We start from the raw sequence: 23,598 nt of genomic DNA, 5'->3' as shown, positions 1-23,598 counted from the left end.
CATTTGTCGTCTTTCACTAACAAAAAATCTTTAATTCTGATATAATAAAATTCATCTTTTTTTGTTTTCTCCATATGTTTTGTGCTTTGGGATTTTATTTAAGAGCTTTTCCTCTCCCCTATCACAACCATATTCTCCTTTATTTCTATTCATTGTATAATTTTTCCTTTTGCAGTTAGACCTTTAATCTACCCAGAGTCCACCTTTGGACATGATGCTAGTTAGGTATCCCATTTCATTTTTTCTCCATGAATAAAAATGCCAGTTTTCCAGCACGATCTTTTAGTTTATATACAAGTTTATGTTTTTGAAAGAGTGGAACTGATAGCATAACTAACAAGGAGAATGGCTAAGAGATTGACTAGTATTTTGCTCATCTTTGAAGTCATTTTCAAAAAAGAAAAGCTGCTAAGTTGTAAAACTAGTAACCCCATGTTGCTCTACTTTAACGTTAATTAAGCTTAAAATATGCCAGTCTTTAAATTCCCAGACTGCCCCATTTTCTCTTCATCCAGTATGGTATAGGTAAACAAAACCCAAGCTGAAAGTTGTATGCCAGGCTTCATACATCCTAGACTTTTAGCGCACTGATCTAACTTAATCCAACTTTGCCATTTCTCAGGGTAAACATGAACTCTCCAGTAAGGCAAGCACTTTTCTTTCAATAAGGCAAACCTGTTTCTACGTAGAGAGAACTAGGATGTGTACCTGATTGAGCACACAGAATAAGGAAGGGGTGAATCCAGGGCACACCTGAAGATAAACTATTTCCCTGAGTCACCTTCGTTTCTTTAAGATAATTATATTTGGAACAGGACCATTTCATCCATTAGCTAGAGAGCCCAGGGCTTAAGAGTTTTTATGAGACAATGAAAATGTTTGAGATCCCAGGATTCCAAAATATAACAAAAGGTCAAACAAGAAACCAAAAAAATCCCCAAACACTACAAAATTAAAATTGTTAAATACTTAAATATTTAAAATACTGTATTAGGTTTTTAGTAACAGCTCAATAGAAATCAATTTAAAAGTACATTATGATTAATATGGGTCGTGGGTGCATTTGAACATGTTTGATATGATGTGGTGTGGAGCTGCCAAAAGCACGAATTCAAGACCTGAGAGAGTCTTGATGGAAGACAAGATGGAAACACAAGACGTCTAGAAAAGCAATATGCTGAAATAAATGAAAGGAATATTTCCCATACATGTTTAAAAGCATTTCCACGAGAAAGATTAATCCATGCTCACAGAAATTACACTTTATATTAGAAACAAATATTGTAATTACATTTAGGAAACAATAGTGCCTAAATTTATATACGTCCCTGGGCTTCTCTCTCTTCTAAAAAACTAGGAAAACCTATTTTAAAGACAAATTTGCCGTTGTAATACTATCACTGATCTGAGGCCCCATGATGGGTAGATTTACAAACTAAAGAGAATTTGCTTTCTAAGAAAAACATTGGACAATAATAATATTAGTAGGTTCCAGGAAGTATTCCAAGTTTCATATATGTTATGTAAATATATATAGTCATATATACACTTACACACAGCTATGTTCAAATTTGTCAACAACCACTATGTAAGGTAGCTAGTATTTTTACCCCTATTTTAATTTTTTTTTTCAACGTTTATTTTTGGGACAGAGAGAGACAGAGCATGAACGGGGGAGGGGCAGAGAGAGAGGGAGACACAGAATCGGAAACAGGCTCCAGGCTCTGAGCCATCAGCCCAGAGCCTGATGCGGGGCTCGAACTCACGGACCGCGAGATCATGACCTGGCTGAAGTAGGACGCTTAACCAACTGCGCCACCAGGCGTCCCGTTTACCCCTATTTTATAGATAAAGAAACGAAAGGTTTAAATAACTTGCCCCAAGTCGCATTCTTAGAAAGCAGTGGAGCATGGGGCACCTGGGTGGCTCAGTTGGTAAGCGTTTGACTTCAGCTCAGGTCATGATCTCGCGGTCCGTGAGTTCGAGCCCTGCGTCGGGCTCTGTGCTGACAGCTCAGAGCCTGGAGCCTGTTTCCGATTCTGTGTCTCCCTCTCTCTCTGACCCTCCCCTGTTCATGTTCTGTCTCTGTCTCAAAAATAAATAAACATTAAAAAAAAATTAAAAAAATAAAAAAAGAAAGCAATGGAGCAAAGTTTAAACCAACACAGTCTGGCCATATTGTCTTGCTTTATAAAATTATATAAAACCTGAACTGTAAGTTTTATTACATCTTCATTCATCACAAAATTGTTCCCACAATCCAACAAAGTAATTCTCTAGGCTCACTAGGAGAAATAAACTTTGCTTATTAGTAACATTAAGGAGAACAAGATACCATGTGACCAATTTGTCTTTAAATATTCTATTAATCTTTAATCATGACTGGGGTCTCTGTTATTTCTAACTGCTAACAGTTAAATCTTTAAAATCCAAAGTGATTTAACCTTCTACCTGAGCCCAATCTAACACAAAAATATTCCAATCAACTATGTATACACATAGGTAACATGTTATTCAATCAGGTTCCATAGAACCCATGAAAAATTAGGTCATCATTCATTCACATTCTGCTTTAGTAATCTAGACCAGAAAACAAACCTACCTTCATATTTCCCCCTTTTGCTCTCTCATGGAAAACTTAGAGGCAGCATGACATATTTAACAAAGACTGAAATGGTAAAAAGTTGAGAACTTTAAGTTTAAAAATCAAGTCAGCCACAATTTATATTAATATATCTTAAAAGAGTACTAATTCCAGAAACAGTCTTCTATTCTGATTCCAGAAGAAGAGTCCATTTTTTTCCCCATGTAACATTATGCTTCTTATAATATTTTCTCAGTGAGTGTTCTTCAGAAGATTGTTCTTTTGGAAGCCGTATAAAGTGTCATTATGTGTCTGCAATTATTAGTTTGAATGACCTCTACATCTACAAATCCAGGATATGTTCCTCAGTTCTATTTCTCCTTGATCTCTCTCTCTGTATAGTTCACCCTTTCTTTGAAATTCTATTTTCTTTGGCTTTGGTGCTGCTACACTAGAGATCATTCCTATGATCTCTCCAACTGTCTTTTCCAATCCCCTAACTATGCACATTCTCCAGGATGTCCCTGTTCTTGGAGGGTTTGTCCATTTTATTTTCAAGAAATAAATTAGAATGGCTTCCAAACTCTAGCTCAGACTCCAGATTCTCCTCTAACATAATCACAGTTGCTTATCTCCAAATCCCTGATGGAGAACTCTTGGGAAGTAATAGAGATGAGGTGAGGCTACATAAGAAATTATGAACCAAATCATTAAAGGCTTTGACTGCCACAGTAGAGAAAAGAAATACCCTTGAATGGAGGTCTTGGAAACAAGAGAAGGGTATGATCTGATTTTTCTAGTAACAGCATGGATTGGGACTGAAGTGGGTGAAAGTAAAAAGGAAAACCAGAAGTTACCAAAACCAGCCTAAGAGGAGGTTGAAGAGATCTGGCCGGGGGTGTCAAGTGCATTAAAAAGGAAACATCTAAGTCAGCCAAGCTTGAATGAAGCACAAGCCACTTCTCTGGCATACACACTCATGTATTCACATGATCAGAATCTCCATCTTTCCATTGCAACACAGATCGCAACTGTAATTCAGTAATTATTTAAGGAATCTCCTCTTTCCCCCCATATCGTATGAGGTTCCCGAGGGCATGAACCATGATGTTCGGCCAACATTTGATACACTGCCTTCTGACACATAGTATATGCCTTAAAAAATATTTGGCAAATTAGTAAATAACAATTATAGACAACTAAAATCACGTAACAAAATCTTACTGCTGAAAAAGAAAGTCACGTATCTGGTAGCAAACAGAGAGCTAGAAAAATTGACTTGCTTAAAGTCATAAAGCTAGTTAATAACATAGTAGGGAGTAGAATCTGTTCCTCCAAGACTAAGGCTCTATAGTAAACCTCATAGGAGAAAATAAAAGACAACAGTATATATATGTAGCAGGCAGATGTGAGGTATTAGGTAATAATTTCTGGAGACTATGATATAAGTGTGCATACACACTCCCAAATACAATGTAGAGAATATAAATTTGCCACTGGATTTTGTCAACAGCTAAGAAGAATGTCTCTTCCTTTCCTTCCTCCTCCCTCCCTCCCCCTCCCTTTCTCTCCCTCTCCCCTACCCTCTATATACGTGTGTGTGTATATATACACACACACACACACCCACACACACTTATATTTTTATGTATTTACATATTTTTGTGTGTATGCCTAAATTTGCCACTTGCCATCACTGGATGATGATTCAAGGAGTTTACAAAGGTCACTGCTATTTTCAAGATTACGCTTTAACAAGACATATGGCACTAGTTTTAATTTTGAAGGCTTACAGACAGCAACCACACTCCATTATTAAAATGATTTTGTGTTCACTTTTTCTTTTAGAGACATTTAAAATGAGAAAATCTGGGGTCCTGGGTCAATTTGTCCATTGGTCAAATACCCAACTCTTGATTTTGGCTCAGGTAATGATCTCAGTTTGTGAGATGGAGCCCCATGTTGGGCTCTGCACTGACAGCACAGAGCGTGCTTGGGATTCTCTGTCTCCTTTCTCTCTGCTTCTCCCCTGATTACACTCACTCTCTCAAAATAAATAAATAAACTTAAAAAAAAAATAAATAAAATGAGAAAAGCAGAATGATCAGAACCTGCATTTGCTTTTTTTTCCCAAAGAAAAGAGAATTTGTTTTAAATTCTTTCACTTTTTCAAGCTTGTTTTTAACAACTGACTATACATACATGGGCCATATCAAGTCAAGTGCTACAATAAACGTTATTAATCTCACAAATAACCCATGACTAGTGAGACAAAGTATGGTGCAATAAGCAGCATCTATAGTATTATCTTGAGAAAATATGTGATCCAGTAGAAAACATAGCAGATCAGGAGTCAGAAGGCACCCTATTCTTAGTCTTCCTGCTTACTAGTGATATAACTTGTGGCCAATCATTGATACCCACCCACGTACCAGCCACCCCATGGAGTCCCATGCCAGCCTTTATAAAATGAAATCATCTGGCTTGCTCTCTTAAGATTGATATAAGAAATAAACAAGATCATGAATGTAGAAGTCCTTTTAAAGTCTGTTTGAAAAGAAACATGCAATTTTATTTTTTAAAGTAGTATTTAGCAGAGTAGTGTTGATGTCTTCAGGCTTGACATTTCTCTTTAATAAATAACCAACTGACTTAAAGGACCTTGAATTTACGCAGGGCCATATAGTTCTCCAGATGATCATTAACTGCCAGACAGATGTTATTGCTTAATCACTGCATTCCCACAGACATTGAAGAGCTCCAGAGATTATTTTTAAAAATGATAAGAAATCTTTGACTCTGGACCAAATCAGCAATGTTCAACAACTAAGCCTGGTTATTTCTCTAGAGAGGTATATTCCAGAGAAGAGTTCACACATTTTAAAAACATTGCATCACAGTGGTGTTGTAAAAGACTGGCAAACCATCTATTTCATATTTTCTCGTATCAGCACTAATCTATAATGCACTAATCTAAGATTACTAGGAAAAAACATCAGTGCTCCTTGTAATATAAGAAATTATTTCATATAAGAAAACATACAAATTACACTGCATAATTTTTAATATTATTGGTTGCTTGTTTCATATATAACAAACAAGCAATCAGTATGCTGGACAACCACTTACAGACCTACTGTCATCTCTTAAGTGAGACCAAGATCAAGAAGCATCCTTTGATTATTTTTGTTTGAGAAAACCAAGGTTTGAAGTATCATTATCATTAAAATAATAAAGTTTACTCTTCACACATAATAGCAGGAGGAACAGTATGCATGGCTTATATAAAGTTATAAAACATCATGATTTCTGAAAAAAATGGCCATCTGATGGAAAATTTGTAGTATTGTTTTCAGTATGCATATTCAATTTCTTATGATTCAAATTCATGTTCTTAGCTGATAGTAATAGTTTAGTAATAGACTTGAGCTTACTATTAGACTGAATTATATAAGTTTCTGTATTTGGTCATTTTGAAGTAGAAAAATAGCAGTTTTATATGGTCAATACTTCTATCCATCTGATGACAAATCCAAAGAACAATGATTATGTAGAAATCTTTCTGCCCAGTCTGTTTTTTACTGTCCTTAAAAAGCAATTGATTATTCTCTTGCTTACTTCCAGGTTCATTTGTAATGGATCAAAATCAATACCCAGTTTCATGTTAGCTCAATAATCCTAAAAACTGATATTTCATACAATTCAGTTCTTTAACCATAAAAACATGAGACTACCAACTACGCTTTTGGATTCACCATGAGAAATGGATGACTGAAGGATATATTTTTTCTACACACAGAATTTAATAAATGTAAGTCTGTCATCTTCTATATAAAAAGTCCTAGCTATGAGCAATTAAAAAATCACATAAACTTGGGGCACCTAGGTGGCTCAGTCAGTTAAGTGTCTGACTTCAGCTCCGGTCATAATCTCATGGTTCATGAGTTTGAGCCCCACGCTGGGCTCTGTGCTGACAGTTCAAAGCCTGGAGCCTGCTTTGGATTCTGTGTCTCCCTCTCTCTCTGCCCCTCTCCTGCTTGTGCGTTCTCTCTCTCTCTCTCAAAAATAAATAAAACATTTAAAAAATCCTTTTAAAAATAAAGTATATATACATGGGAAGAAAGCTGGAAGAAAATAGATAAAAAATTTAAAGTTATTACATTTAAGTACTGTGATTAGTGGATGATTTTTCACTGTATTCCTTATAACTGCACATATTTTTTTCAAGCTTCTACAGTTTTATAAAACAATAAATATGTTATAAAACAAAAAATACATAAGTAGAAACCGGACCACATGAGGGGTCCTTTTATTAAATGAATGACTCAACATTAAATATATTCAACTATACCTGGTAAAATCTAAAAGCTCACTGGGAATTTTTAAATCTAGAAAAATGTGCTGAAGTTCTTTAGGGAATATGCACATAATTATCCAGGACAATCCTGAAAAAGAAGAATTAAGTGGAATGCCACACATGTCATTAAAATATAGTATATGATACTAGCACCAGAGAAGCAGACTGATCAGGGTAGCAAAACATAACCCAGAGAAAACCAAAATATATTTAAGAACTTGATATAATGATAAAAATGACATTTGAATTACTTGGCAAAGTATGAATTATTCTCTAGATATTGTTTGGTTAACAGGCTAACTATTCAGTGAAAAACTAGATCCTTAAATCATACCCTACTCAAAAATAAATTTCAGTAGAATTCAGTACCTAAATATTAAAAAATGGCATATATCCTAAGAAAAAATGTAAGAGAATATTAAATGGCTTTTAGATTCCCTTATCATAACTGTTGTAAAACAATGTCCACATATATTCGAGGTTTAAATATTAAAATTTAAAACCTCAAAAACATTGAGAGGGTATTAATAAATATTCTCATAACCTTGAGGTTGAAGGCCTTTTAAGGGTCACATCAAACCCAAACAACCCAAATTGAAATATCTCTAAACTTCTCTGTGGCAAAAGAATTATGAGGTTCTAACATGAATTATAGGAATTCACACAATGTGAATTATAAGAATTCATGTAATAGGAATTACAATTATGTGAATTACAAGCTATGAGAAATATTTTCTATGTATAACAATAGATTAATAGTGATAATCAAAAGGAACTCCCGCAAAGCAACAACAAAAACAGCGTAAAAAAAACTGACAAAGAGCATAAAGGCAATTGACAAAAGTAAAACTGGGAAAATAGGCTCACAAATACATTAAACCTCACAATAATCAAAATACAAAAATCAAAACTTGTATAAGAAATAACGTTCATTTATTATACTGGCAAATGTGTTAAGAAATGATAACACCAGTGTTGGAGAAGGTGTGGGAAAGGAGCCACAGCCACAGACTGCTGCTCACAGCGTGAACTGGTACAACCTTTCAATGAAGAAAAAATTTGATAATATGAATATTCTTTGACTAGGCAAGTCTACTTTCAAAAGTACATCCAAAGAAAATAATTAATGAAGTGTGAAAAGATGTATGTTCAAGAGTAGTCACCGCGATGCTGTTTATAGGGGAAACACTTACAGAGCAGTGATTAGGGCTTGGAGCTCAGGAGCCAGGCTGTCTGGATTTAAAACCCTGACGCACACTTCCTAGCCATGTGACCTTGAGCAAATTACAATTTCAGCTTCTTCATGTGAAAAGGAAAGATAAGAATAGTACCTGCCTCATAAGGCTCTGAGAATAAGTATGCATATAAATGAAAAGCACCTAGAACATTGCCAGGAGGTTAGTAAGCACTCAATAAGTACCACCTATTATTGCTGAGAAAAAAAAATGTGAAATGCCCTTTATAGGGACAGCTTAAATAAAGGATATTGATGAAAGGATGAGAACGCAATGCTGTCATTATTAATGATGATGTAAAATTTTAAGTATGGAAAAATGCCATGATTAGAGGGCATGAAGTTTTAAAATAAAGGTTATAAATCAGTATTACTTTATCACCCCCACCTTTAATCAGACGTAAATATAAACGCATATGTAAGCATGCAATGAATATGAAAGCACAGAAACGTAAGTGTGAACAGTGACTGTGTCCAGGTAGTCGAATTATGGAGGATTTTAATTTTCATATTTACACCTGGCTTTCTTGGTTAAAAAAAATTTTTTTTTAATGAACATATGTTACTTTTGTAACAAAAAAATAAACTTATACCCATTTTGGAAAAAAAGGCAACTGCAAAGTCAATTATCACCCTTACAAGGGACAGTGGGATAAGACAGAATTATAGGCAATGAGGTAACTGCCGCAAAGCACAGGTATAGGTTTCAGCAGAGACGGGAGGAACTTTCCAATCACCCACTCCTTAATATGCCAAAAACATGTTTATGAAGGATAACAGTAATAAGTATAATTGAGTAAATTAAATGAGCAATGTGCATTTTATGTATTTATACTAATGAGGTTATAAATATAGGACAATGTGAGACCAGAGGTTATAAATATAGGACAATGTGAGACCAGGGCTTGGGTTTAATTTTTAAAAATCTCAACTATCTACATTTTTCAATCCAAATTACCAATTTTCCAAAAGTAACATTTGGGTTGAAAACCAAACAAAGCTGCTTACTAGCTATTAGCAGATAACATGATGGCAACATTGTAGGATTATCTGGTTACACATCCTGTTTGTCTACAAATTTAGCTGATCTCATCTAATATTTACTGATGTTGCTCAAATACTTTATTACACACACATAAACATAAATATCATGAACCACGAGTTACAAGTTAGTGATTTGGTACCATTAACTTATTGTGTCTTTTTTCTGCAAGATTTGAAGGAGCCCCAAACAACTTTAAAATGGTTTTTATACTGCCACTAAGCAAAAATGTACTATCTTGGATTAATGCACACATGGAACGGTTTATTCAAAATCTAAAATTCCTTTCTCTTTTTTATGTATTATTTTTGAGAGAGACAGAGTAAGGGAGCAAAGGAGGGGCAGAGAGAGAGCAAGAGAGAGAATCCCAAGCAGGCTCCATACTGTCACAGCAAAGCCAGATGAGGGGCTCCAACCCATGAACTGTGAGATCATGACCTGAGCCAAAATCAAGAGTCCGATGCTTGACTGACTGAGCCACCCAGCCGCCCATCTCTTTAAACATCAGAAATAGCTGGAATGGGAGCACCTGGATAGCTCAGTCAGTTAAGTATCGGACTCTTGGTTTCAGTTATGGTCATGATCTCATGGTTTCGTGAGTCCAAGCCCAATGTTGGGCTCTGCACTGGCAGCATGGAGCCTGCTTGGGATTCTCATTCTCCCTCTCTCTCACTGCCCCTCCCCCACTCACACTGTCTCTCTCTCTCTCTCTCTCTCTCAAAATGAATAAACTTAAAAAAAGAAAAAGAAATAGCTATAATATTACCGAGTGCCTTACTGATTATATCGATACACTTATTTCAAGGGGTAGGATTAATTTACAGATCTATAGACAAAAGACATAGAAAGCAAAGAAAATGAAGCAGAATTTGATCAAAATGGCTGAATTATCAGTAGGTGTTAGCTTATTTACTTACTAGAGATTAAATTTTGATGTAATTGACGTTATTAAATGAGTGAAACTAAGTGTGCACAGTAGATTTAATGCAAAGGATCAAGAATAGTAACAAAAATAAATCTCAGCTAAAGGTCATTAAGGCAATTCGGTGTCTTGTTAATGTTTTTTAACAAATACATTTTTAAATTGTTGAAATAACAGTAAACACAAATATTTAGTTTTTTCCAACATTATTCTCAGCTTTGAACACTTTTTTTGGCCAAAGGAAACTTTAAATTCCAATATTGGGGAAGTAGAACATTTACAGTGGAGTTGGTGTTTATGAGGAATTTAGTTTCCAAAGTCGGCATGTGAAAAGATCCTGCATGGCTAACATTATCCTTTAATATACTTAAAGTACAACATCTCTCATCCTATCTTGAGAAAACCAGCTTTCCTTCTGTATTGGAACAGTCTGCTCTCTGTAGGTACACACTGCCTTAGAGCAGATTCTCAAAAAAACTGAGACTAAGCCAAGGATGAGGATGCTGGTGCATTATTTTGGGATGGGGTACAGGGCAGCATGGATAAGGAAAGAAGGTAAGTAGGGTAAGGAAAGAAGGTAAGTAGTGCAACAAAGTCAAGTGTAAATAGCTATTTCACAAAGAAATCCCAAACCACACATCAGTTGGCTTGGCAGATGCTTTGTTTGGCAGTCTGGAATTCAAACAGATTGGCTGCAAGAAGAAGCCTGGGATAAAGTATTCCATGGGAGGAAGAAAAAGGGGATCTACCTAGTTCCCTCCTGACTTCTATTTTCCATTGCCAAGGTTCACTCAGAAGGATTTAACTGTTCTAGACTTTCATGCTGCCTTATCCAGCCCCTCTGGCAGCCCATCAGGAATTCAGGGTCCAAAAGCGGTGGGGGAAGCTGGTTGACCCAGCCATACGACTGTGGCCAAGGAGAAGGATCCAGCATTCCCAAGGCAGGTGAAAAATGAAACACTGGTGGCAGACTGGTCTGGGAGGTGGGTAATGCCAAGGCAGTCTGAGCACATCAGAAGATTTGTGTCTGATATGAACACAAAAGTTGAAGAAATTGGTCTGTATATTTACAAGTTTTATTGGACAAGAAAAATTTTCTTTGAATATTAAAAAGTATCTCAATATTCTAAGAAGCTTGTACCAAATGTAAAAATAAAGTGAAAACTAAGATAGCTGAGGTAAGAAAAAAGTCATGTCTCCGATCTCTTGTTTCTAAGGAGCCCAGTCACTAACTAGTATGATGTACAGAATCTATAAAACCTGATCTTTCCCTTAAAGTAATTTTAAATGTGTTCAGTTAAATGCACATGTTTTCCAACACTACTCTACTAATTGTGTACCATGTACAAAGATTTCCTCTTATGGTCTGAAGTCTCAAAATAAATCCTGTAAGTCCCATTGTACAGAAAATGTAACAGAAAAATAAATAATGCAGAATATCAAACCTACCAAATGCCAGAAGACTAGAATAACTTTCTTTTATTAGGTCATACTATCCAAACCATGGAAAATCTAGTATCCATTTTAATAACTATCAAAACTTAGGGAAAGCAATTCCTGCTAATCTCTAAGAATAATATTCTTTGGAGGATTTTTACTAGTTCTAGGAAATAGGATATTAGAAATTTCCTTAGAAAAGTCATATATAACATACAAAGTTTACAGTCCAATGTTTGATAAATTTTTCATAGAAAAATATTCTGTGCCATAGTATACTATGAAAAATTATTATAACATTATAAATATATAGTGGATTCTGTGGAGTGATATTCAGATTCCTTCTTCATGTTTCATTCATTACCCTAGCTGCTGAGAGTAATGTCTACTAATGGTTCATAGCTGAGCCCTCTCCTAAGATTATACCACCTCCCTAGGCACATCTCATCTCCAGTGACTGATGGAAAAGGTTAAATGTACCAATGCCCTTGACTCAATTTGAGAGATCTCTGAAAGGCCATCCAAGCTCCTAAGTACATTTGAGACTGCTGGAGGACTTTGTTATAACTGCATGAAATATTCAACTTTTTCTGCCTAATCCTACATCTGTCTATGGTTTACAGGCGCAGCTCCAAAGAGCATTACCCTATACAACTACTATCTGAATCCTCTCAGGGTTTGTATCTTGGACAATTCAACTCATAACAAAAAGTGATACAGTAATATTCAATGTAATGTTCCAAAATGATACTGAGGGAGCATTAGTTTTATATGTGTTTATTAGAGGAAACAAAGTCTAAAAATAAATAAGTATTAAACAAACAAGCAAAAAAAACCCTGAAGACCTAATAGGAAAATGGGCAAAAGATAGGCACAAACACATCATGAGAAAGGCAAACGACCCTTAAACAGATATCCCATAAAGATGTCTAACTTCATTCATAATAAAATAAATGCAAATTAAAGCTATGTTAGCACTACCAATGAACAAACTAAAAATAATATTAATTATTTTTAGAATAACTTAAAAAATACTTATTAAGATTCAACAAAGGAAGTGTAAAATTTGTACTCTGAAAATGATAAGACATTGTTGAAAAATAAAGACAACACAAGTAAATGGAAAGATATCCCATATTCATGGATTGGAGAATTTAATATTGTTAAGATGGCAGTACTCCCTAATTTGATCCACAGATTCAAAAAAATTCTTATCAAAATACCCCCTGGCTTTTTGCAGAAATTTATGAGATGACCCCATACTCATATGGAAAAGCAAGGGACCAAGAATAGCTAAGACAACCTTGAAGAGAACAACACAGCTGGAAGACTGACATTTCCCAACTTTAAAACTTACTAAAAAGCTACAGTAATCAAGTAATAAAGACCAGGAATCAAGTAGTACTGGCCTAAGGATAGATGTATAGGGATCGATGGAATACAACTGAGTCTAGAAATAAACTCTAGCAATTATGGTCAATTAATTTTCAACAAGAGTGCCAAGGTAATTCAAAGGGGAAAAACAGTCTTTCCAACAACTGGTACAGGATAACTGCACATCCACATGAAAGGAATGAAACCGGACTCCTTCTTTACATGGCACAAACATAAACTTAAAATGAACTTCTTAACATAAGAGTTAAAACTATGAATCTCTTGAGAAAATATCTTCGTAAGTTAGGCAAAACCTTCTTAGATGCAAACAAAAGCATAAGCAACAAAAGAAAAAAATTGGTATACTAAACTTAATCAACATTTTAAAAACTGTGCTTGAAAGCACACAATCAAGAAAATGAAATGGGAGGGACTGCTGGGAGGATGACGGAGAAGGAGGACCATCACCTCATCTCATACCACAGTCACAACTAGGTAACACTCACATCAGTGTAAATAACCTAGAAAATGACCTGAAGACTGGCAGAACAAACTCCACAACTAAATGTAGAGAAGAGGCCATATTAAAGTGGGTAGGAAAGGCAGAGACAGGGTCCCCATCTAAATGGACTTATGGGACTGTCCATTGGAGGGAGGGACGCCACAAACATGAAGAGGGGAGAGAAACAGATCCTCACATCAGGGAGCACACATGGGGCTAAATGTCATGAATTCTTACAGCCAGTGGGACTTAAAACCTGGAATTTTAAAAATCATCAGGCTCCACTCTGGGAGGGCCAGGAAGGCAAGAGAAAACTTGAGGAGATAGCACAAAAAATACCCTGCAGAGACACAGCATAGAAGCAGTAGTTTGAAAACCGCCTGGGGCATATGGGAAGGAGAGTTGTTTACAGAGCAAGTCCTGAAGAGACAGTCTCATTGGGAGACTCCTCCTGGAACAAAGGAGTTGGTAGGTGCCATTTCCCTCCCCTATCCCCAGCACAAACACACAGCCACCTGCAGAAATCAGCATGATGCCTATACTAGCTACTTGTCTTGCTAACACCATACCTCCTGCCCCCTCCAGCCAGGCTTCTCTCAGTCCTTGCACAGCAGGTCCCTCCTCCAGAACACCAGTACAAACCTTGCTAACACCATGCCGCCTCCCACCACCCTTACTCTGTTGATCTGCCTGGGCTAACCTGGCTGGCCTTGGTTTCAGCAGTTGCAGGTCTCCTCTTGAAGAGGACCAGCTGCAAATTTTGCTAACACTGCGAGACTTGCCCCCACTTAAGTTGTGGCTCTGCCCCCTCCAATATGCTTTTGGCCTGGGTGCATCCAAAGTGGTGCCACAAGCCAGGCAGTGTGCAAGCAGCCCTGACAGGGGCCAGCACCACACCAAGTGACTACTGCCCCGGCAATGGGCTGAAGGCAGACATCTGGTCTGACTGCAGCCCTGCCCACCAATGAATGCTTCCCAGGGGAAAACACAGGGAAAGTGCCCTCCAGTTTGGTGTTACTGCATCTCTGACAAATGACTGGTCTGATTCAACTCAAGCCCATTGCGGCCATAGACTGGCCCACCAATAACACAGGAACCAAACACTGCCCACAACAGGCAAAGAGAGCCACTGCAGGTGACTGGACTGACAGAAAAAGGAGCTGAGCCACAACAGCAGGGCACAATCAACACACACAGGGGACTGCCCTCAAGTGCCAGATTCTGATGAATGGGGGGGGGGGGGGGATACTGTACTGCAGGGTACTACAGGACCTCATCTTAAGTCTACTACTTTCAAGATCAGGAGATGTAGCTGACTTTCCTAACACACAGAAACAGACCCAGAGAGTGAGACAAAATGAGGAGACGGAGAAATATGTTCCAAATGAAAGAACAGGACAAAATCACAGCAAGACAGCCAAACAAATTGGATATAAAATGGAGTAACATGCCTGATAGAGAATTCAAAGTAATGCTCATAAAGATACTCACTGGACTTGAGAAAAGACTGGAGGACATCAGTGAGACCCTTAACAAAGAGATAAAAAAGAGTCTATCAGAGATGAAGAACACAATAACTGAAATGAAAAATATACCAGATAGAATAAATAGTAGGTTAGAGGAAGCAGAAGAATGTATCAATGACCTGGAGGACAGAGGAATGGAAAGTAAGTAAGCTGCACAGGTGAGAGGAAAAAAAATTATTTAAAATGAGAATAGACTTAGGAACTAAGGATCATAAAGTGTAATAACATTTGCATTACAGGGGTTCCAGAAGAAGAAGAGAAAGAACATGAGGCAAAAAATTTATTTGAAGAAATAATAGTTAAAAACTTCTTGAATCTGAGGAAGGAAACACATCCAGATCTAGGAGGCACAGACATCCCTCAACAAAAACAACCCAAGGAGGTCCATACCAAAAAACATAGTAATTAAAATGGAAAAAAGTAATGATAAAGAGAGAATTTTAAAAGTGGCAAAAGAAAAAGCAGCTACATACCAGGGAAACTCCATAAGGCTATCAGTTGACTTCTGAACAGAAATTTTGCAGGTCAGAAGGGATGGCATGATATATTCAAAGTGCTGAAAGGAAAAAACCTGCAGGCAAAAATACTCTATCCAGCAAGGTTATCATTTGGAATAAAAGGAAAGACAAAGAGTTTCTCAGACATAACTTTAAGACATTCATCACCACTAAACCAGCCCTATAAGAAACGTTAAAGGGGAGGCTTTGGGTGGATAAGAAAGAACATAAGTAATAGTAAAACAAAAAAAAGTACAAAGCACAAAAGCAGTAAAAATAATTATATATATAAAAATCAGTCAAGGGACTCACAAAATAAAAGGAGGTAATGTAGCACTGTATATCTAAGACATGGTGGGAGGGGGACAGGAGCAAAGAACAGGTTCAAACTTAAATGACCATCAACTTCTGCCATATGCAGAAGATGTTGTAGACAAACCAATGGTAACTGCTAATCAAAAACCAGTAATGGACAGGCAAGGAATAAAAAGAAAGGAATCAAAGTATATCATTAAAAGGTAACTAATCTTGAGTCAAGAGAGCAAAGACAGGAACAGAGAAAAACCACACAATCAACCATAAAACACCTAACAAAATGTCAATAAATACATACTACCAGTAATTACTTTGAATGTAAATGGACTAAATGCTCCAATCAAAAGACATAGGGTGATGAAATGAATAAAAAAAAAAAGACATGTATACATGCTACATGCCTACAAGGAACTAATTTCAGAACTAAAAAAAAAAATTCACATTGAAAGTAAGGGGATCGAGAAACATATATGATGCCAAAGGATGTCAAAATAAAGCCAGAGTAGCAATACTTACATCAGACAAAATGGACTTTAAAACAAGGACTGTAACAAGAAATGAGGAAGAACACTTCATAACCATAAAGGGAACAATCCAAGTAGAAGACATAACTACTGCAAATATTTATGCACTAAACATGGGAGCACTTAATAACATATAAAGCACTTAATAACAAACATAAAGGGATTAATTGATAGTGATACAATAAGAACAGGGGACTTTAACACCCCACTAATGTCAATGGACAGAATGTACAAATAGAAAATCAACAGGAAGCACTGGCTTTGAATGACACACTGGACCAGATGAATGTAACATATATTCAAAACATTCCCTCCTTAAAAAAAAAAAAAAATCCCTTCTAAAACACCAGAATACACATTCTTTTCAAGTACACATGGAACATTCTCCAGAATAGATCACATATTAGGCCACAAAACAAGTCTGAACAAATTCAAAAAGATTGAAGACATACTATGAATCTTTTCTGACCACAATGCTATGAAATTAGAAATCACCACAAGAAAAAATCTGGAAAGAGCACCAATACATGGAGGTATAACACACTATTAAGCAATGAAACCAAGAAATCAAAAAAGAAATAAAAAACATATGGAGATAAATGAAAATGAAAACAGTCCAAAATCGCTGGGATATAGCAACAGTTGTTCTAAGAAGGAAGTTTATAACAGTACAGGTCTACTTCCAGAAGCAAGAAAAATCTCAAACAACCTAACCTTACACCTAAAGAAGCCAGAATAAAAACAATAAACAAAACCCCAAATCAGGAGAGGGAAGGGAATAATAAAGATTATAGCAGAAATACATGAAATAGAAACTAAAGACCAACCAACTAGGGGCGTTTGGGTGGCTCCAGTTGGTTCAATGTCCAATTTTGGCTCTGGTCATGATCTAGCGGTCCATGAGTTTGAGCCCTGTGTCAGGCTCTGTGCTAACAGCTCAGACCCTGGAGCCTGCTTCAGAATCTGTGTCTCCCCTCTCCTTCTGTCCCTCCCCCACTCATGCTCTGTCTCCTCTCTCTCTCTGAAAACAAATAAACATTGAAAAAAAACAAACAAAAAACAATAGAAGGGATCAATGAAACAGGAGCTGATTCTTTGAAAAAAACAAAATTGATAAACCGTTAGCCAGACTCATCAAAAGACAAAAAAAAAAAAGGACTCAAAAAAATAAAATCACAAATGAAAGAGTAGAAACAACAGATACCACAGAATTGCAAAGGATTTTAAGAGAATACTATGAAGAATTATATGCCAACAAATTGGACAACTAGAAGAAATGGATAAATTCCTAGAATAACCTCCCAAAACTGAATCAGGAAACATAGAAAATGTGAATAAATGGATTACTAGCAATGAAATTGAATCAGTAATCAAAAAACTCCCAACAAACAAAAGTCCAGGACCACATGGCTTCACAGGCAAATTCTACCAAATATTTAAAAAAGAGTTAATACTTATTTTTCCCAAACTATTCCAAGAAATGGAAAAGGAAGGAAAACATCCAAATTCATTCTATGAGGCCAGCATTAGACTGATGTCAAAACCAAATAAAGACACTGCAAAAAAAAAAAAAGAAAACTAGAGGCCAGTATCTCTCATGAACATAGACGCAAAAATCCTCCACACTTTAGCAAACCAAATCCAACAATACATTGAAAAAAAATCATTCACCATGATCAAGTGGGATTTATTTCCAGGATGCAAAGGTGGTTCAGTATTCACAAATCAACCAGTGAGACACATCACAGCAATAAGAGAAAGGATAAAAACCATAGGATCATTTCAATAGATACAGAAAAAGCACTGGATAAAGTACAACAACCACTCAGGAAAAAAACCTCAACAAAGTATGTTTGGAGGGAACATACCTCCACATAATAAAGGTTGTATATGAAAAACCCACAGCTAACAACACAGTCAATGGGGAAAAACTGAGAGCCTTTCTCCTAAGGTCAGGAATAAGACAAGGATGTCCACTCTCATCATTTCTATTCAAATACTGGAATTCCCAGACAGAACAATCAAACAAGAAAACGAAATAAAAGGCATCCAAGTTGGTAAGCAAGAAGTTAAACTTTCACTATTTGCAGATGACATGACACTATATAGAGGAAACTCTAAAGACTCTGCCAAAAAACTGCTAGAACTGATAAATGAATTCAGTAAGGTCATAGGATACAAGAATCAATGTACAAAAATATGTTCCATTTCTATACACTAATAATGAAATAGCAGAAAGAGAAACTGAGAAAAAAATCCTATTTATAATTGAACCAAAAATAATAAAATATCTAGGAATAAACTTAACGAAGTGAAAGACCTGTAAAACCGTATGCTCTGAAAACTGTAAAACACTGATGAAAAGAAAGTGAAGATGACACAAATGGAAAGACATTCCATGCTCATGGATTGGAAGAACAAATATTGTTAACTGTCCATACTACCCAAAGCAATCAACAGATTCAATGCAATCCCAATTGAAATACCAACAGCACTTTTCACAGAAGTAAAACCAACAATCCTAAAATTTGTATGGAACCACAAAAGACACCAGATAGCCAAAGAAATCTTGAAAAAGAATAACAAAGTCACAATTCGAGAGTTTGAGTTATACCACGAAGCCGTAGTAATCAAAACAGTATGATACTGGCACAAAAATAGATACACAGATCAGTGGAACCAATAGAAAGCCCAGAAGTAAACCCACATTTATATGGTCAATTAATCTTCAACAAAGCTGTAAAGAATATCCAACGGCAAGAAGACAGTTTCTTCAACAAATGGTGTTAGGAAAACTGGACAGCTACATGCAAAGGAATGAAACTAGACCCCTTTCTTAAAGATATACACAAATAAACTTAAAATGCATTAAGAACCAAAATATGAGACCTGAAAACATAAAAATTCTAGAAAAAAGCACAGGCAACAATTTCTCTGACATTGATCCTCAGAACATCTTTCTAGATAGGTCTCCTGAAGCAAGGGAAACAAAGGCAAAAATAAACCATTGGGACTACATCAAAATAAAAATCTTCTGCATAGCAAAGAAGACAACGAATGAAACTAAAAGGAAACCTACGGCATAGGAGATGTTTACAAATGACATATCTGATAAAGGGTTAGTATCCAAAATATAGAGAGAACTGATACAAACAACACCCCAAAACCAAATAACCCAATTAAAAAATGGGGAGAAGACATGAACAGACATTTCTCCAAAGAAGACATGATGTTCAACATCACTCATCATCAGGGAAAAACCTCAGGTTTTTCCTGAGGATGTGAAGAAAAAGGAACACTTGTGCACCGTTGGTGGGAATGCAAACTGGTACAGTATGGAAGTTCCTCAAAAAATTAAAAATAAAACTACCCTATGATCCAGTAATTGCACTACTGGGTATTTACCTGAAGAATATGAAACATTAATTCAAAGGGATATATGCACCCCTACGTTTATTGCAGCATTATTTATAATAGCCAAAATAAGGAAGAAGCCTGAGTCCATTGATAGATGAATGAAGGAATATTATTCAGCCATAAAAATATATATACATACATATGGAAGTTCCTCAAAAAATTAAAAGACAATATGGAAGTTCCTCAAAAAATTAAAAATAGAACTACCCTATGATCCAGTAATTGCACTACTGGGTATTTACCTGAAGAATATGAAATATTAATTCAAAGGGATATATGCACCCCTACATTTATTGCAGCATTATTTACAATAGCCAAAATAAGGAAGAAGCCTGCGTCCACTGATAGATGAATGACGGAATATTATTCAGCCATAAAAATACATACACATATATATACAAATAACATATTATTTCACTCATATGTGGAATTTGAGAAAGTAAAAGAACAAAGGAAAAAAAGACAGACAAACAAACAGACTCTTAATTGTAGAGGACAGATGGTTACCAGTGGGGAAGTAGGTGGGGGAATGGGTGAAATAAGTAAGGAGGATTAAAAATACACTTTTCTTGATGAGCACTGAGTAACATACAGAATTACTGAGTCACTATAGTGTACACCTGAAACTAATATAACACTGTATGTTAACTATACTGGAATTAAAATTTTTTTTAAAGGAAATGAAAAGTAACTCACAGAAGGAGAGAAAATATTTGCATATCCTGTATTTACTAAGGGGTTTATATCCAAAATACATATAAGACTCTTAATACATGTAAGACTCTTAATAATAAAGACAATCTGATTAAAATATGTGTAGAGCATCTGAACACACATTCCTCCAAATAAATAACAATAGCCAATAAGCACATTAAAAGATATTCAACATCAGGGAAATGCAAATCAAAACAATGAGATACCACTTACCAGGGAGATTCCAAAATTCCTCTGAAAGAGCAAATATAATAGAAAAATAGAGGACAAGAAGGAGCCACACAAAAACGAGAAACAAACATGTATACAGTATTCATGTATTCCCACTCATGTGGGAAGTTAATATGTGATAGAGTTGGCAATGTAAATTAGGAAAGAGATATGCTACTCAGTGTATAATTTGGCAACAACTATTTGAAGAAAAATCAAACTGGATCTATACATGACACATGCCATATAAAAAAGAAATTCTAGATAAAAGTGAAAAGGTAATCATAAAAAAGCTATAAATATAACAAAAGAAAAATATGTAATGTAATACCTCTGTTATTAACATAATATTAAGCAAGAAACAGTATTCAGATTTATTAAGCAAGATACAAATGTCAACAAAAAGAGGAAGAGTTGAAAAGTTAATTAAATTTTTTTTTAATTTAATATATAAATCGCCATAAAGCTAAAAGGCAAACAACCAAAAAGAATTTTTGTAATTTTTTTTTCTAAATAAGGATTAGTTTTTAGAAAACCTAAGGGACTCCTAGAAAGCAACAAGAGCCACAACTAAAAAAATTAAAAGCACAAGACAGACACAAACTACAGTGAAACACAAATACTAATGCCACCTACCACCTAAATCTAAAATATACTCAACTTCACAAATAATTAGGATATCCTTTTTTCCCATTAGATCAACAAGTACTGAATTATGTGTTAACATTCAGCATAGCAAGGTTAGAGGGAAACAAGTATTCTTAAACACCAATGGTAGAATCATAAATTGTTACAGCTTCATTAAGGGCACCACACATTAACTTTAAAATGTGTATACTCAGCCAAGCAGTTCCACTTCTAGGTTACCTTTTCTATAGAAATAGTTGCAGATGTACATAAGGAATTAAAACACTTAATATATTCACTGCAACATTATTTTCATGTAAAAGAATTGACACTAAGTGCTTATCAGTAGAGGGAAAATTAATCAGGCTAGAGGAAATTCCTAGTATTCAATAGTTAAAGAACAACGTATGTAAGTAGAGTGATATTAAAAGTTCCAGTGATACTAGTAAGAGCAATCAAGCTTCATATGTATCATTATAAGACTTATATTTAAAAATTAAAGTTTTATGGCTGTGTTCAGACATAAGGATGGAAGGATATATACCTACTGGCTATGGATTTTTATCTCTAGGAAGGAGAGGTTGGCATGGGAGGTACTAATGGCGGAGACTTATGATAGAGACTTCATTTGTATCCTATATACTTTCTATGTTGTTTGAGTATTTATAATGATAATATTACATGATCATCTAAATTTAATAAACCTGTAACTAGGATTACATATTGAAAACCTATAATTTAAGAGTCACCCAGAAATCCAAAATACAGAGCACCAAACATTCATCTGCTGTTAGTGCATTTTCTTCCATTTTATAATTATATATTTCATAGCCAGTTATCTTTTTATATCTAAAATTTTATGTTCTTTCAAAAGTTAACATTATTTCATGAAGATGTTTCTTTATTAAAAAAAAATCTTCCTCATCTATCGACTAGACAAGGTATTCACCTTAGGTATCAAGAAAAGCATTTCCTTTGTTTGCCTTTTAGTGGGTCTTGGTAAGAATTATCCTTGAATCTCAGCATTCCACTGATCATCTTTGTAACATGAATGGACTAAGTGTGGTCAAAAGTTGAAATTTCTACTTTTCCTTAACTTGGACAGAGGAACTTCAAAGACAACATAAGCCACTTCTGCCTCTTTAGAATCAATCAGATATAGGAGACAGTACAGTACTTGGTAAGAAGTTCAATAAACAGTTATCTGTTGTAAGAATTATACTCTATTTCAGTGTGAAAAGGACCTAGTAGTGACTTCCAGAACTGTAAGTTTAGACACACATACCAAGTAGATCACAACAAAGTACATATACTTAATGCTGTTGAACTATACACTTAAAAATAGTAAAATGGTAAATTTTGTTAGTGTATTTTACCATCAAAAAGGATAAAAGCTATACTAATCAGTAGAGCCTATAAAAACTCATTACTTGATATTTTTGATTGACTAATTGAAGCAAGTTACCAGAAATTCCAGATCAAGCCCAATCCAGTAAGTCAGCAATGAGGTATGGATCTGTGAGTTATAAAATGATCACTCTACTTACAAAATCATTTTCACCTCTTCTAGAATTTAGGGTTTCAAAATTATTGAACACTTTTCTAGTTATCTCTATTTCTTACATGTAGGTCACTAAACAAAGGTTTATTTTGAAGATAGGAGTAAAAATAAATACAGCCTAATACAAAGCTCTTGAGTAAGAAATTAGTAGAGGCTATGTGTGAGATATTTATTCATAAAACCCTAACATATCCTATGAAATGCTATTATTTAAAACTTAAATCTCTAAGGTTACAATGGGGATAGTTATTAAGGTAGAACATCTCACCAGAGTAGGCTGTGAATGTCCCGGAACCCTGGAGTCACTATGATCTAAGCCAGAGTTTATATTTGGACAGTCATTCTGAGGATTGTACTATTCCTAGTTCTGGGCTGCTGAATGAGCTTAGCTGAGTATATAAACAAATACACTATTAAAAAAATTGCTGAGAATTTCTGACGGCTTTAAAAGCGGGAGCGTTCTTTGTTCTTATTACTAGAAGAAATGTGTTTGATATGAGTGGGGATTAATAGATTAATTAATAGGAGAGTTAAAAGCAAAGTCCCTGGATTGCAACATCATATTTTACATATCAACAATGAAATACCTTTAAGGAATAACAGGGAAAAGAAAACATGAAGTTTTACAAAAATTTTTATGGCCAGTGCTATAGCAGCCACCAAGGAGACTACTTTATTTCTTGTCTAGTTTATTCTTAGAAAACAAATGTAGTTGAGGTTACATTTTTCTGTCACTGACATATTGAGCTTGAATT

At 35.4% G+C, this 23,598-nt stretch overlaps 1 protein-coding gene across 8 annotated transcripts in view; it reads right to left on the bottom strand.

Moving 5' to 3' along the window:
* Nucleotides 1–23,598, bottom strand: part of FAM13A (family with sequence similarity 13 member A) — a 366,689-nt gene that overhangs the window by 261,403 nt on the left and 81,688 nt on the right. The window lies entirely within an intron of this gene.

This window comes from Acinonyx jubatus, chromosome B1, assembly GCF_027475565.1.
Source record: "Acinonyx jubatus isolate Ajub_Pintada_27869175 chromosome B1, VMU_Ajub_asm_v1.0, whole genome shotgun sequence".
NCBI lineage: Eukaryota > Metazoa > Chordata > Mammalia > Carnivora > Felidae > Acinonyx > Acinonyx jubatus.
The sequence above is the reverse complement of the archived record's forward strand: the minus strand, read 5'-3'. Positions and strand labels throughout refer to the sequence as shown.